We start from the raw sequence: 17,199 nt of genomic DNA, 5'->3' as shown, positions 1-17,199 counted from the left end.
GAGGGCTATTCTCACAATTAGTATAATTATAAAGCCACAGTAATTAAAATATGTGGTAATGACTTAAGGATAGAGAAATAGGTCACTGGAAAAGAATAGAGTCTAGGAACAAATGATGCATATGTGGCCATTTGAATAGTAATAACTGCTAGATGAACTAGGTAGCCATGATAGGAAAATTAAATAAAACTTGATTATCACTTTATACCACATATAAAATTAAATCTAAATGAATATAGATCAAAATATAAAAAGCAGAGATAAAACTTATAGACTGTAATATAAGAGAATATCTTCTATGTGACTGGGTGGCTCAGACGGTTGAGCATCTGACTTCGACTGAGGTCATGATCTCACGGTCCTTAAATTTGAGCCCCATGTCAGGCTCTGTGTTTACAGCTCAGAGCCTGGAGCCTCCTTCAGATCCTGTGTCTCCCTCTCTCTCTGCCCCTCCCCCCTCCCATTCTGTCTCATTCTCTCTGTCTCAAAAGTAAACATAAAAAAAAAAGAAAAGAATGTCTTCATGACTCTGGCAGCCACACGTTTCTTAAGGAGAACACCAAAAACATATCCTACCCAAAAAAGTCTGATACATTAGATATTAAAAATTCTAAAACCCTCTTTTATTAAAAGATAAATGGAAAAACAAACCACGGGGTGGGAGAAGATATTTAAATCACATATAATCAATACAAAACATTTATACAGAATGTTTAAAGAAATAATAAATAAGAAAAGGGTGACCGATAAAAAAGTACATGAGTCTTGAATAGGTACTTCATAAATAAACATCTCCAAATGGTTAATAAGCATATAAAAAGGTGCTCAACATCATTAGTCATTGGGAAAATGTTAATTTAAATCACAGTGAGATTCTATTACATGTCCACTGGAATGGCTAAAATTAAAAATGACTGACAGTACTGTGCATAGGGGCCAATGAATAACAACAGGAATTCTCTGCTGGAATGGCTACAAATAGTTCAACAATTTTGAGAAACTCTTTGGCATTAGCTACTGAAATTGAATATACATACATCTTACCAAGCCATTTGACTATAAGGTGTCTAATACTCAAAAGAAATGTGTGCACCTGTCTCACAGTTTTTCCTTTCTCAAAATTCCAAGGGGCAGCAAACCTGAACTGTGATTTATAGAGATTTTCTGAGCACTCTCAGGGATGGCAGACAAATTGTTTCCACCCTGAGCAGGCAGACCAGGAACCAAGAACTACTCAAGATGTAGCCTCGAGAAGGACCTGAGGCCAGTCTTGAGCCCATCATCTATTTAGAGCAATCACCTCTAATAGAGTTGTAAGCTTCCAATACTTGAGCATGTTTAGTATCTTTAGCTTTCACTTGCTAAACTGAATATAGTTTGGTCTCTGATATGTTATCAGGAATTATTGCAAAGAGCTTTCTTATACTTGGAAAAGCAACATATAAGATGAGAATACTGTTATTTTCCCTGAGGCACTGAGCTTCTTCAAAATCCCTTACATAGCTCATTTTACCACCACTTCAAGGTGAGTTTCTGTACAGTGTTCCAGATCCTCTTCATTCTGAACATTACACAAGGTCTTGGGTTTCAGCGAGAGCCAGTATTTCCTAGGAGTTATACACCTTTGGTATTAATGTATAATAAAGTCCATAATCTCTTCTTCCAGTTATAGAAGAATCATGGGTTGTCCTAAAGTCCATATCAGAGATGCTAAGTCCAAACAGAATAATGAATTATCTTCAAGTTATAAGATGAAAAAAGGATTTCATCTTTTCTTGACCTTTTTGACTAGATTAGCATGTAGAAAATGGTCCTGAACTAACGAAAAGCCATATGTGGATAAACGTCATTTGATGAATAACTACAGTGAAAGAGTAATCCACACATGGATAAGAAAGTTTCCATCCAAAAACCAGTGCCAAGAAAATAATAATTTAAAAAATCATCTACTTTCTATGTGATGTTCATTTTCACAGAATTTTCTGCTTATATTAATTAGTAAACTTAGAAGGATAAAAAGCATATTTACCTCCAGTTACACAAAATGAACAACTGTTATACATAAGGAATTATTAAGATAGAAGATGAGTAAGGCTGGATTTCTTTGTTCAAGGAAGTTATGAGTCTAATTTCAGAGTAAGCCAAGTACACAAACAGATAAGGTAAAATAAAACATAATAGTGGCTCTAAGAAAGATACAAATGAAACTGGGAGTTCAGAGAAGAGAAGTATTATATATAATAATCTGCTAAAGCTTTGTGTAAAGGTCAGAATTCAGAGAAACGTTGAAAAATCAAAAGGATTTAATTAGGTCTGAATAGGATGGAGAGGACTTCCTTGGTTGTTTTTTTTTTTTTTTTTTTTTTTTTTTTTTTTTTTTTTTTTTTTTTTTAATGGAAGAAAAGGCATAGGCAGGTAAAGGGCTGAGAGAGTACAACACAAGTTAGAAAAAGAGTGGTCCAGTCCAATAAAGGCTTAGAGAAAGTCCATGGCAGTAAGGGAAGAAGTGCCAAGGCATGGGCAGAGGCTTTGAATTCATTCCAAGTTGGAATTTATACTTAATTCAGTAGACATTTGAGGGGCACTGAATGTTTGAAACATGGGAGTGGTTCCACCAGTCAGTAATGAGTAGGAAGAGCTGGACAGAGAAAAATAGAAAAAAATGAGGAAAAGCAGGTGAATTATGTAGCATATTTATTGCAACAGTTCTAGAGCACATTTATTGCATATTTATTCCAGAGATTGAACTTGCCAGAGTGGCTGCTACTAAACTAGTTAGAAAGTCTGGTACTAACATATCTTTACAAATAAAAATGATAGAACCTGACAAGGCAATTTGCAAGCTAACATTTCAAGAGTAGAAAAATAAATGCCATATTCTAGTAAAGAGATTGAGGGTAATTATTAAATGACAAAGGTATTTCAGCCAGGGTGTTTTCTAGTGAAAGGAAATCTCTTGTATGTGACATAAGAACATGTTCTGAATTAATTTCTAAAGATTTCCTAAAATCCTAAGGTTCCAGACAATGTGAGTTAGAGTAGAAAATCTATTAATACTAATATAATTTAATAGAAAATTAGATGGCCAGGCTTTGATTTGGGACAGTCATTTTTCCATAATGGAATATAAGAAAGTGAAAAGAACAGAGACAATGCAGTTGGATAAGTCTAGTTTGAAATCTGATCCCAGAGGAGGTTGGCTAAGTTACCTTACCATTTTGCACCTAGATTTTCTCTTCTGCAAAATGGGGATATCCTTCCTCATGAAATTTTTTTGAGTATTACTTTAAATGTAAAAGTAAAGCACCTTGTCAAGATCAATTCATAGTGTGGCCTTGATAAATGATAATTACAGAAAAAAGGACACATATTTACAAAACAAACAAATACCAAGTAGAAATGAATAGAGAAAGATGAGAACAATCCTTGTAAGGGGAGGAATATTGTCAAGAACTTTCTACTTGCAGGCACATTAAAAATAACTATAATTTCAAACACAAGAAATATTGAGGAGAGTGACATTATTTGCAGTATGCAAATTTATTTAATGCTGGCTTAATATAACTAGATTTTCATGTCTAATTCTGTATATGAAAAAAAAATACCCTCACATAGACAAATAGTTGGAAAAGGCAAGTATGTTAAGATGATTTTGGATACTTCACAAAAGCTCCTGGTTTCTTAAACCTCATTACAATACAGAATCTGGGGGCACCTGGGTGGCTCAGTAGATTAAGTATCCAACTCTTGATTTTGGCTCAGGTTATGATGTAACAGTTTGTGGGATTGAGTTTTGCACTGGATTCTGTGCTGCTGGCGTGGAGCCTGCTTGGGATTCTCTCTCTCCCTCTTTCTTCCCCTCCCCCATTCGCACATGCACAGGATCTCTCTATCGAAATAAATAAACTTTAAAAAAATACAGAATCTGAAACTATACCAGTAAACATTTAATATTCTGTTACATTAAAATCCATGGTTCTATGTTGCACTCTGAATGGACAGCTAACCAGTACATGATTTTTCACTAAGCAGTGGTCCTTTGGAAAACAATTGATCACCAAGTTGATCAATTTCTTCCAAATTATCTTCCAAATGTTGACACATATCATTACACAATATCAATATTACCACCAATCTCATCAGAAAAGTCTTAAACATTGGAGAAGCCTTTAAGCTCATAGCAGCACAAATTTCTAAATTTTTAAATTCTATATTCTAAATTTCTAAAATTTTGATTTTTACTTGAAACCTTGAATTTTACCATTTGTCACAAACCCTGACAATTGTTGTTCTTGAAACAGTTGACTCACTTTGTTAATTTTTGAGGATATTTCCACAAAATACCAAAGTCTGACTTGTCTGTTCTTTCAAGCAGAAATAGTATTCCAGAAAAAAAGACAAGTTTAGCTTGAAACTCAAATAATAGAAAAAACAATAGAAAAAGGGCTTCTTCTTGAGACAATGTGGTGTTCAACGTAAGTTGTTTTATGCATACAAACATTTCTTCATGCAGAATACAAAAGATTTGCACCCAGGGTGCCTGGGTGGCTCAGTGGGTTAAGTGTCTGACTCTTGGTTTCAGCTCAGGTCATGGTCTCATGATTCGGGACTTCAAGCCCCATGTACCAGCTCTCAGCTGGTGGTGCAGAGCCTGCTTGGGATTCTCTCTCCCTCTTCCTTTGCCCCTCCCCAGCTCACACTGTCTCTGTATCTCCCAGAAATAAATAAATAAATAAATAAATAAATAAATAAATAAATAAACTTAACAAAAAAGATTTGCACTCAAACATCAAGATTTATTAAGATAATTATTCTTCCTTCATCAAGGACATTCTTAAGAAACTGATGACATTTTGACTGCAAGTGAGTCGCAGTGAAGAAGACAGGAGCTACTATTACATTTTGATGCCAATGCTTTGATTGGTGAAAAGACACCAGCAGTGTTACCATTGTTGTTTTTTTTTTTTTTTTTTTTTTTTTTTTTTACATCAGTACAAATGTCAACATACTGAAAAAGTAACACAAGTTACTAAAAAAGAAAAAGAAAAAGTTTGGCCTTATAGGACACCACCTCCCTACAAAGGTCCATGGACCATAATTTGAGAACTGTTGGTCTAGGAGTCACAGGGTCACAGATAACTGGGGCAGGGATCGCTGAGGCACTAAAGTAGAGCCTGTCAACATGCCAACCCCTCCACTCAACATAGAGCTACATTGAACTGTGACATGAGTAAGAAATAAACTTTTATTGCTTAAGCCACCCAATGTTGAGATTGCAGCAGTGAGCTTCTCTGAGTATAGAAATTGGTACTTTGAAGTTGGGTGCTACCATAACAAAAACTGAGATAGAGGGCATTAAGCTAATGCAGGCATGTGGGCCATAGATGGCAAGGAATCAGAAGTTTCAAGGCTGGAAAGCCCTATTCTGTTTTTCAAACATTTGGTAAAACTGTCAAGAGTTTGGAAATCAGGCACATGTTCACAGAGCCTATAGCTCTAAGGAAAGTAATGAGAAAGAATCCACATGTCTAAGTGGTGGATGCTATTGTTGTTTTCAGCAGAGTCTTGAGAGAAAGAGATGAGCTTAAGCAAAAATGGGCAGGGTTGTTAGCAGAAGTGATAGTTAAGAGAAAGCCCACAAATTTGAGGGCTTGAAGGAATTCTGAAGACAACTACTTCTAGGCTTCAAGCAATAGGAAATAATTTGTCTCTGGGATCTCTGGGATTCAAAGCCCTAAGTATTAGCCTTTATGGTAAAGATCAGATTCAGGATACAACCTCTCCATCCATGTCTGATGGCCTAAAGTAGCCACCATCCAATGGAGAGAGACTGGCATGTACAAGAAAGAACTTTGGATATTGCTACTGACATAGAATTAACTAGAATCAAATAGATCAAAGCCCAGTAAGTTTTCAAGGAAATTTTATGGCTAAAGAAACCAGGAGCCTGAAATTATTTGATATTTAAAATAGCTCTTTGGCCCCAATACTTGCATTTGCCAGCGATAAGCTGTGAATATGGGGCAGCAACCAAGGTAGGTATACACCCAGTGCTCACACCACATCTGGCAATGGAAGCTAAAGGAAGAGGAAAAACTTCCCAGAGTCTGGAGCCAGGGGTCTTAGGAAAAAATGGATCAATGTGTTCTTAGCAGAACTGAAGTCTAATTAAGGAATATCCCTCTCAATTGCACTACAGTGGGGGTCTTCACATCCTGTCTAGTCATACTTCATAATTTTTATGGATGAGTGTCTTCTGCTCTTTCTCTACAAACAAGTTTCTACTGTGTTATTTTTATTAAGCTCAGTCACTGCATATTATTACATATGAGAGTGTGGATTACTCTTCCTTTCAGTTCTTACGCTACTGGCCCACAAGGAACAACATCCAGATCCTACAAAGATTGCTTATCACCCAAGTACTGTCCTTGTGCTTTGACCTGGATCCAGTGACTAAATGTGATTTTGGTTTGACTCTCTGGAGGAGAAAGGAGTATATTCTATGCATGGGAAAAGAGTTAAACAGTGATGTTCAAAAAAGAGGACTATTGGGGCGCCTGGGTGGCGCAGTCGGTTAAGCGTCCGACTTCAGCCAGGTCACGATCTCGCGGTCCGTGAGTTCGAGCCCCGCGTCGGGCTCTGGGCTGATGGCTCAGAGCCTGGAGCCTGTTTCCGATTCTGTGTCTCCCTCTCTCTCTGCCCCTCCCCCGTTCATGCTCTGTCTCTCTCTGTCCCAAAAAAAATAAATAAACGTTGAAAAAAAAAAAAATTAAAAAAAAAAAAAAAAAAAGAGGACTATGACAGACACCACTAGTGCTGACCAATTTACATGTTCTCCCCTTGTTCCTGAGCAAAGTGAGAGTACATTTTCCATACCCTTTAAGCGTGGCCTTGTGACTTATTTTCAAACAATGGAATGTGAATGGAAGTGATGTGTACCAATTTCTGAGTACATAAATACCTCTTTGTCTTTCTTCATCTATTGGCTGATGGAGAAAAATCTAAAGATTTAGAGGAAATACTTGTAAAAACAAATAGAGGGACCCTGGATCTTTGGATGACTGCTTGTATAGAGTGCACATTATGCACTCTATTGGATATTCTATTGCAGTCTATTGGACTGCATTGGACATTCAAAAGAATATGAGATAAAGCTTTTATTATAATTATCTGCTGACATTTGGGGAGGTTTTTTTGTTTTTTGTTTTGTTTTGTTGTGTTTTTTTTATAGCAGTCAGCTACCCTGACTATAAACGCTGAGCTGTTGAGTTCTTCAGACAAAATAATTTCTTCCATTTGTGGACTTAAGCCCCACCAGCTCTCAGAGTATTTCTGATTTTTTCTCTAAGCGTATAACGCATCTTTCATCTTACAAAGATTTTTGCACCACATCCTATCCTTGTTGCTAAGTGTTCTTCTTATAAATCATACTCTCAAGATATTTCTGACCTTGTTTTTTTTTTTAAACTGGAGAGTCAATAACTATCAATTGGGAACCTACCATGTGCCAGGCATTGTAGGTACTAGTGATACAATGGTAAGCAAATCAGATGTGATCCCTTTCCATCATAAAAACAATACACTGGCTTTTGCTGACTTATTTGCATTTGACTTATAGACTCTTGCTTTTGTTAGATGCCATCCTACTCTTTCCTGGAGTGGAACTCTAATCTCTAGCTGCTCCCACCCATATTCCAATGTAATGAGGACATCCATTCAAATATCACAGCTGTGAGTAAAATGTATTTAAAAAAAGGAGTGCTAACAATGAAACTTGCCACCAGACAATTTGCTGGTTGTGTTACTGATTAGAAATTGAATTTCTTTGTCATGTAGCTTGAAATAGATGGAGGATTAAAAATGCAAATACAATATGGAAATTAAATTCTTCTCAAAGAACAATGAATAACTTTGATGTCCAACATTTAAATATTCTAGTGGTTTAAAGTTAAGTTCAGGAACACATGTTCCTCTCACTTTCCTGCAGTACATTCTGAACACGGACGTTTCATTGAGTATTAAGTAGTTCATTAGACAACAATGCTTCAATCGGTCTTATTGCTCCCACTCTAGCCTATCCTTTGCCTAGTCTAAATGTGTCCCTTTCACTTTGAAATACAGGTCATCTCATTTCTCTGAAAATCTGCTAAGGCTAACATTTTTGACAACATATCTTTAAGGTTGAAGCCAGACTGACCTTCGTTATTCATTAGCAATGTGAAATACGTTAAGTGAAATTTATTTTCGGTTGGTCTTTCTAGGCTTTAGATTATTATTTTTCCTTATCATAAAGCCCATGAATGTATTAAGTCATCAAGCCTTTGGAAATTTCCCATTGAATTGTCTAAATCATAATAATGATAACTCTAAATAAAAGATTGGTAAGCTAATTGAGGAATCAAACACACAGGACTTTAAGGCTTTAGTACAGTATAGAGTATTTTTATGTTATTAAAAACTTGCCTATGAGGGGGTACTCTGGATTTATATGTGGTATTAGTACTACTAAAGAATTTATTTTAACAGAGAATAATTGACCTATTAATTATTTTAGAATGTGAGTACAAAAGGCAGGCATACTTTTTTACAATAACAAAAAGGATTTTCTTACTAATAAAAAATTAATACTTTTACTAATTTAATTCTCTTGCAAATAAAAATTTTACTGGATTTTACTAATAAAAATCCACTTTCTAGGTAGCTGAAATTGACATTAAATTTTATTTATTGCACCATGATTACATTAAAGGTTATTTTAAATACATTCAATACTTTCTTCAAGCTTCTTAACAGCAGATATTAAGAATCATGCTTTTTTGTTAAACGTTGCAATGCTAGCACAGCACTGCTTTCACAGATGACACTTGAGAAATATTTATTGAATTCCTTTGGTAATCACATTTCAATTTTGCCTTGTCTTTTAAATTACAGTAAATTGATAGTTTCATTAATAGGAATCTTGGCAATACATAATCAGTGATTAAGACTTACCCTCTGACCAGCCCTAAGAGAGTTAAAATTCTTACCTTTTCTGTGGTGAATGTGTGAAGGGGGATGCCTTAAGATGTTAGGAAGTGATTGCTGCTTGATCAGTGGGGATTTTCTCAATGCAGTATGTGGTTATAACAGTATAAGTTTTTTAAATCTTTATAATTATACTATTTCTGCTAAAATAGTGATTTTCATTAACCTCATCGCAACATGAACCAAAATTTCATAAATTAAATATCTTTGCACCCCCCTCCTTAAATTGCTTGCTTCATTAACATATATATGCATATATATAGTATTGCATGTACATTTATACTCTTTTCTCATTTCAGGAATGTGTTTAGCTTACAACAAATCCACTTAGAGTGATTTAAATAAATAAAGGCTTATTTTTCTTCACATGGTTAGAATTTTGAAAGTAGGAATCTGGTGGTATAGATTTCATAGCTCAACAAAGTCAACTCCTTGTTCTCTCTTATAATTTTGTCTTTTTTTCAAGATGGCTACTGCAGATTTCTTTCAATGTGATAAGAAGGGAGAAGGAACAATATCAGTAGCCTCTGCCTCTTTTACCATTTCAAGAACCTCCCCCAGTAATCTGCTGTTTCACTGACAAGAACTATTATTACAAGGCTAACCCTAGCTGCAAGGGAGGCTGGGGAAAGGAGAAATTATATTTTTAGCCTCGGTAAACTCAAGTGGTGAGAGAGAGGGGAAATAAGAATGTTTCTTGCAAAAGTGCTCATAAATTCTTTACAAAAGGGATTAAAATGTTGATAAAATCTAACAGATGATTTTAGAGCGGGAAGAGTAATTACATGGATCTATAGCCCAGCATATTTATATTTAATCTGAATATCTGATGCCAAATATTTGGCTAAAAATAAGGAAAAGTGGGAGAAAACTACCTTAGGCTCCTGCAAAGACACAAATAGAGTGTATCTAAGCTAGTTCTTATCCTACCCAGTGGGGTACATTGTGGAGATACTTCTATGTTACACTGAGAGACATTTTATACAGCCTATATGTAGTCTCCAAATTTGTGGCAAATTGTTTCTAGTAATTCTAGTAATTAGAGTTGCCTGGTATTATTAGGAATTCTGTTCATTTCCACAGTAAGTAGATTAGTTGCATTTTACAAATGAGATAGATCACACAAATTGTTAAATTTCTGTATCCCTCAAGTCACACAGAAGTTAATAGGAGAGCCAAGATAAGTAATCAGTGCCAAGAAAGGGAACATGAATGAAGACAATGAAAGTTGCCTAAGGGTGATTTAAATTGCTCCTGTTCCTTCCTGCACAAAAGAACACAGCCCAAATTGGTGTTTGGTCAGTGATATCAACAGGCCACAGAGGCCAGGACAAATGAGTGTTATCTGCCTACAGCACTGATAGGTAAAAACAAACACATTCCCTAGCTGGTTTGCATTCAGTTTTAGTGGCACAGAAAAGAGTGACACACAGTTATCACATACTCCAGGGTTGTATTCCAATTGTATTTAATATTGTTTGAAATATGTTGACAATGGAATTGGGCTTGGAAATTGTTTGTTATAATGAACAGTTTATTATTATGCTCTTGGGTGTCCGTCTTAACAAGTTTCTGAGAAGAGGATCTGTGTCTGTTACAGTCATTTCATGTTGGTGTGCCTCTCATGTGCTCCTTCAAGCACAAAAATGATTAACAAATACTCTTTTAATTTTTTTTATTATTTTTATTTTTTAATTTTTTCCTAACATTTATTTATTATTGAGAGAAAGAGAGACACAGAGCATGAGCAGGGGAGGGGTAGAGAGAGGGGGCGACATAGAATCCAAAGTAGGCTCCAGGCTCTGAGCTGTCAGCACAGAGCCCGACGCGGGGCTCGAACTCACAAACTGAGAGATCGTGACCTGGGCCGAAGTCGGTCGCTTAACCAACTGAGTCACCCAGGCGCCCCACTCTTTTAATTTTTTAAATGTTTATTTACTTTTGAGAAAGAGAGAGACAGAGTGTGAGTGGGGAAGGGGCAGCGAAAGAGGGAGACACAGAATCTGAAGCAGGTTCCAGCACAGAGCCCGATGTGGGGCTCGAACCCACAAACTGTGAGAGCATGAGCTGAGCCGAAGCTGGAAGCTTAACTGACTGAGCCACCAGGCACCCCACAAATACAAATGTAAGTAAACCAATAAAATTTTACAATAAAGAGTTCGTGTATAAATATGACATATTCATGGATATATCTTAATTAATATGAAATAAAAAATGAACTGGTTTGCCAAGAAAAGAGCGATTGTATATGTGATGAGATGAATGTTTTCTAATTGCTAATGCGTTATGAATGATAATATTGTGTTCTTACAATCGTATGTCAGGTAAGTATTTTTATACATTAGTTTTTACTGTTTTCCAGGCCTTTTTGAATATTTTTTTATTTCTATTTTTCATCTTTATTTATTTTTGAGAGACAGACAGAGTGTAAGTGGGGGAGGAACAGAGAGAGAGGGAGATACAGAATCCAAAGCAGGCTCCAGACTCTGAACTATCAGTACAGAACCCTATAGGGGGCTTGAAATCACAAACCACAAGTTCATGACCTGAGCCGAAGTCAGAAGCTTAATGACTAAGCCACCCAGGCACCCCTGTTGTCCAGGCTTTTAATGAAAAGCCATAATTATTTTTTATTATCCTTTCCTCTTGGAATTATATATACACCTTGGAATATATATATATATATATATACACACATGTATATATATATATATATATATATATATATATATATATATACACACACACACACATTTATGTTTATACTCTGTCATTTAACTGCAAGTATAACTTAATGACACTACAAAAACACCTTTCCAGGATAATTCCTCTTCTCTAGTTCTCTCATAAGTCAATTATAATAGCATCAGGAAATTAACCATCTCAAAAGTTACAAAATGCTTACATTTGCTGAATCTACAAACAGGTTGCTTTGTTCAACATTTGTAAATATACCTTTATTTAAGCAGCAAAAAATTCAAATCAAATGGGCTCACTATATGCTAGTCAGTATGCTAGGGACTGAGAATACAACAGTGAACAAGACAGATTCCCTGATTGCACATACAAGTAAGAAAAGCAGCAAACATAATACAATGTAGTCAATATCAACAGAAATGTGTTGAGCATTTCCTGCCTCTACTTGAGAGACACCTCCCACAGACTGGAAGGTAGGGCCTGCACTGAAAACTGAAAGACTAGGGAAGGAAAACTGAAGGATGAGTCAAAGTTCATTAAGTGAAGATGGTGGGGGAAGATAAGATTGAGGAAAAGGAACTAGCATACGGAAAGGACAAAAAGTGAGAAAGAATGTTCCAAATTACAGAACGTGAAATTGTTTAATATAACTAGAGCTGACAGTGCACAAGGTGAAAAGATGAGCCTTGGTGTTAGCATTTACTTGCTATGTAATCTTGGACAAGTTAGTTGATTTGGGTAAATTCTTTAAGACCCCAAGCCTGCCCATTTCCTCATTTGTATGGTAAAAATAATGATATGTTTAATACAGAGTTGTAAAAATGCCTATGTGTGTGTGCATATTTTTATTTTACTTAATTAAGTTAAAAACATTAGAAACGTTTCAGGTAGATTACATTACCTGGTATAAAATACACAAACCAATTTAAGAAAACAGTTCCTCATACCAACACTTTAAAATTCCTGACATGTTCCCTTCACCATTATGGGTATGCACTTAAGGCAAAAAGAAGCTTCTACATAAGTAACAAGAGTTTCAGAATAAAGCTAATCTTCTCATTAAGTATATTTCACAAGGGCTTATTTTCAAGCCAGGCTATGGCCACTTTCTAGTAATTAAACTCTGTATTAAAGCATATAGCAGAACAACCAATAACCAAATTCTTAAAAGTCTCACAAACTTAATTTACATGTATTTAAATATTTTCGAGGTGTTAGAATAGTAATTGCAATAAGAAAATACAGAAAGTTATATAAAATATAAGTGTTATTAATTGAAAAAAGGCATGAATGATGATTTTTAATCTTCTCAGATCAAGGTCTGATGTAGTCATGTAGATTTTTAAATTCTTAAGAATCTATAGTACAGTATTTTATTGCAGAAAACACTGGTTTATATTATTTAAGTCACAGTTTGCTGAAATACAATTATTTACTTTTAATGAAATATATTCTTCAACATTAGAGCATAATAGGAATTACTCAAAGACATCATTAAAATGTGGGTGACTTAAAAAAGAAATTAAAAATCAGAAAGGAAATATGGTCAATCCTCAATATTTGGAGATTCTGAATTTTTCAAGTTGCCTTTTCACAAAATTTTTAAAATTTTTTTTAAGTTTTAAAAATTTTTTGTAACATAAATTTTTTTTTGTAACATAAAAATGGCCATATTTTTTGGCCATTTGTGGTCAGGTGGATACATGGTGGCAAAAAAATGGAATAGCTCAATATAGACACTTCCAGCCGAGGTGGAATGCTTTGCCTTCTTGCTCCACCACTCATATTTTAAACAAGTGTCCTTTTTGTGGTCTTTAGGGTCACATTTTGGCATTTTTGTATTTTTTGTTGGAAATTTTTCTCTTTAAAATGTTCCCCAAGCATAATTGCTGAAATGCTGTCAGTGTTCCTAAGCATGAGAAGGCTGTCATGCATCTTATAGAGAAAATACATTAGATAAGTTCTGTTCAAACATGTGTTAGAGTACTCTGGCCATGAATTCAATGTTAATGAATCAATAATGTATATTCAATTAGGTGCCTTTAAAGAGAACACACATAAAACAAAGTTATATATAGATTGGTTAATAAAAACTTGACCAGAGGCTCACAGGAACCTAAATTTGTATTTCTACTAGGAGCAATGATTTAATATTCACTTATTCTGTGTTTGCAGCAACTTATTAACAATATAACTACTATGAAATAAAAAAAAAACTCTCCTGTCATATTTTATCTCATATAATTTAACAATTACTACATGGAGCACCTGGGTGGCTCAGTTTGTAAAGCATCTGACTTCCGCTCAGGTCATGACCTCATGGTTTGTGGGTTTGAGCCCTGCGTCTGGCTCTGTGCTGACAGCTCAGAGTCTGGAGCCTGCTTTGGATTCTGTGTCCTCCTTTCTGTCTGCTCTTCCCCCCACACGCGCTCTGTCTCTCTTTCTCTCAAAAATAAACATTAAAAAGTTTTTAAAAATTGCTATACATCTAAAGGAAGGTAAATAAGGTGAAAGGCAAATGACAATCTAGGAAAATATTCACAGTACTTAAGGCAGCAAAGGTTTAGTATCAATAATATATTTTAAAAAATAGAAAAGATGTGAAAATAAAACATATTAAGAGCTAAATGACTTAAATTTCACTTTGGCTAAAATTGTAAGTACAATCATTGGTCACAAATTTCAAGACTATTAATGAAAAACTTGAAGTAAAACATTAAAAAGCTATTGACATAAGTGTTTTCAGATTAAAAGCACCAAGTTATTCATTAACTTGGAGAAAATTAGCAAATATATATGTACATTTTCCATAAATTTATACTCATTTTATATATTTTCATCATAAGTTGATTTCTTATCTAAGTATATTAAATAAGAGTAAAGATCTTTCTTATAGTCAGATTTAGTAAACATTCAAGAACTATTGCCATATGAATCTGAAAATGTTTGCCATGGAAAACTATATTTAAAAGTAATATTCTGTGTATGGTGCACCTGGGTGGCTCAGTTGGTTAAACTTCTGACTTTGGCTCAGGTCATGATCTCGCAGTTTGTGAGTTCCAGTTCTACATCGGGCTCCATTCTGACAGCTCGGAGCCTGGAGCCTGCTTTGGATTCTGTGTCTCCCTCTCTGTGTGCTCTCTCTGTGTGTCCTCTCTGTGTGCCCCTCCCCACTCACTCGCACCCGCACTCTCTCTCTCTCAAAAGTGAATGAACATTAAAAAAAATAAATAAAATAAAAAGTTGAAAAAATGTTCTGTGTAGAAAATTGTGTTTTCCTTAAATTTATGAAATACTTTTGTCTTGAAGACTGAACAAATTCACAGGTCTTATAATCGGTTACCTACTATGTGTTATAAATTAAGGCAGTATATAAGAAAGGTTTCTATTAGATTAGAAACACTTCTAAAGCACTCTTAAAAAATGTTTTATATAAAAAAAATTTAAACATGTCTCTAGCCAGGTTACATTATAATACAACAAAAGACTTGCTCATTTTTCCACAATGGCAAATAGTGCAATGAACAAAAGACCAAGAAACAATCTATTAAGACAGTTCAAAACGCCAATCAATAAGTATGTGAAAAAAAAACAAAAAACTCGCTATCACTAGTAATCATAGAAATGAAAAACAATGAGTTACTAATTTTAGGCTATCAGATTGGGAAAAAATTAATAAAGAAGAAAGGGAAGGGAAAGGAAGTTAAGAAGGAACATCGACCAAAGGATATGTCCCTGAACCCAGTGAACAATCTTGTCATCGCTAAAAATGCAGCAACCTGAAATTGTATACTTCCTAATATGGTACACAGTACCACCGATAAAGTATTCTCGCAAAAAAAAAAAAAAAAAAAAAAATTAAACCTGAATCTCCTCAAGCTTTTAAATGTTCATTTTTGAGAAAGTTCACATAGGCACGTGAGCTGGGAAGGGGAGAGAGAGGGGGATAGAGGATCCAAAGCAGGCTCCATGCTGCGAGCAGAGCAGAGCAGAGAACAGAAAGCCCAATGCAGGGCTCCAACCCAGGAACCAGTCCCTGGGATAGTGACCTGAGCCAAAGTCCGGCACTTAACTGACTTAAGCCATCCAGATGCTTCTCCCCAAGCTTTTAGATCTAACCACCAGTTCATAGGAGGAGATAAGGTGGGAAAACAAAAAATAAAAGATGGGAAAATGAACAGGCTAAACAATATAACAATAGATTAGTCAAATCTATAGCATAGAAATTTGCTGAAGAAAAATGATGCTATTTCTTCAACACATAAATTGCAAGAAAGAAACAGAAAATCATTATAAACTTGAATTCCTTTTTTTTTTTTTAAAGTTTAGTTCTTATCTGCTGGAGATACACTCTGACATACTTATGAATAAAGTGATACATTATCTGAATTTTCTTTATAAATTATAGTAAATAAACATCAGTATAAAGGAAACAAAAGTCATAAAAGTGATCACTGTTGAAGCTAGCTGATGGGATATTTTGGGGTTCATTTTAATATTCTTTTTACTTTTTCTGTATATATGAACAAATTGTGGGAAATAATTGTGAAAGGTAGTTTGTAAAATGTCAGTTGTACAAATCTTTCATTTTTAGGCATTTTTATAAATAAAACAGTGGGCAAGATGTCCAGTGTTTACTGCAGCAATGTATAAAAAAATGTAACAAGCTATCCAAAAATGGAGTGTTGGTTAAATAAAATACACATACCCACACATACCACTCATTAGAAACCATAACATAAGAACAATTATTCACATTGGCTTGAAACAGGGCTTTGAAGTTGACAGGTTCAAATCATGTCTATGCCACTTACTATCTAAGCCCCATTGTATAAGTCACTTAACACAGCTAAGCCTCAATTTATTTATCCATACTAATAGTACTCAGTGAGATATTTTTTTTTAAATTTTTTTTTTCAACGTTTATTTATTTTTGGGACAGAGAGAGACAGAGCATGAACGGGGGAGGGGCAGAGAGAGAGGGAGACACAGAATCGGAAACAGGCTCCAGGCTCTGAGCCATCAGCCCAGAGCCTGACGCGGGGCTCGAACTCCCGGACCGCGAGATCGTGACCTGGCTGAAGTCGGAGGCTTAACCGACTGCGCCACCCAGGCGCCCCTCAGTGAGATATTTTTAAGATTAAGTGTTATTAGTGTTTATTTCTGGGTGATAGGATAAGTGTTGATTTTTTCCTTTCTTCCTTATAGTTTTAGGTTTTTTTTTCCTATTATATATATATATATATATATATATATATATATATATATATAACATATATATGTAAAAATTAAGATAGGCTCATAAATTTATTAATATTTTGATTTCATACAGTAAATTTTTTTCTTTAGCTAAGATTAGAATAATGTAAAGATTAACATATTGAATAATTTTCCATTATTGTTCTATGTAACTAATCATCTTTATGAATATGTATAAGTGGTTTAGCTTTGAATAATTAGAGGGTAAAATAAAATGCT

At 34.9% G+C, this 17,199-nt stretch overlaps 1 protein-coding gene across 9 annotated transcripts in view; it reads right to left on the bottom strand.

The window, feature by feature from the left end:
* Positions 1 to 17,199, bottom strand: part of LRRC7 (leucine rich repeat containing 7) — a 571,671-nt gene that overhangs the window by 507,265 nt on the left and 47,207 nt on the right. The window lies entirely within an intron of this gene.

This window comes from Puma concolor, chromosome C1 (genome assembly GCF_028749965.1).
Source record: "Puma concolor isolate L17-30 chromosome C1, mPumCon1.1.hap2, whole genome shotgun sequence".
Lineage (NCBI taxonomy): Eukaryota > Metazoa > Chordata > Mammalia > Carnivora > Felidae > Puma > Puma concolor.
This window is presented reverse-complemented; position numbering and strand designations above follow the sequence as displayed.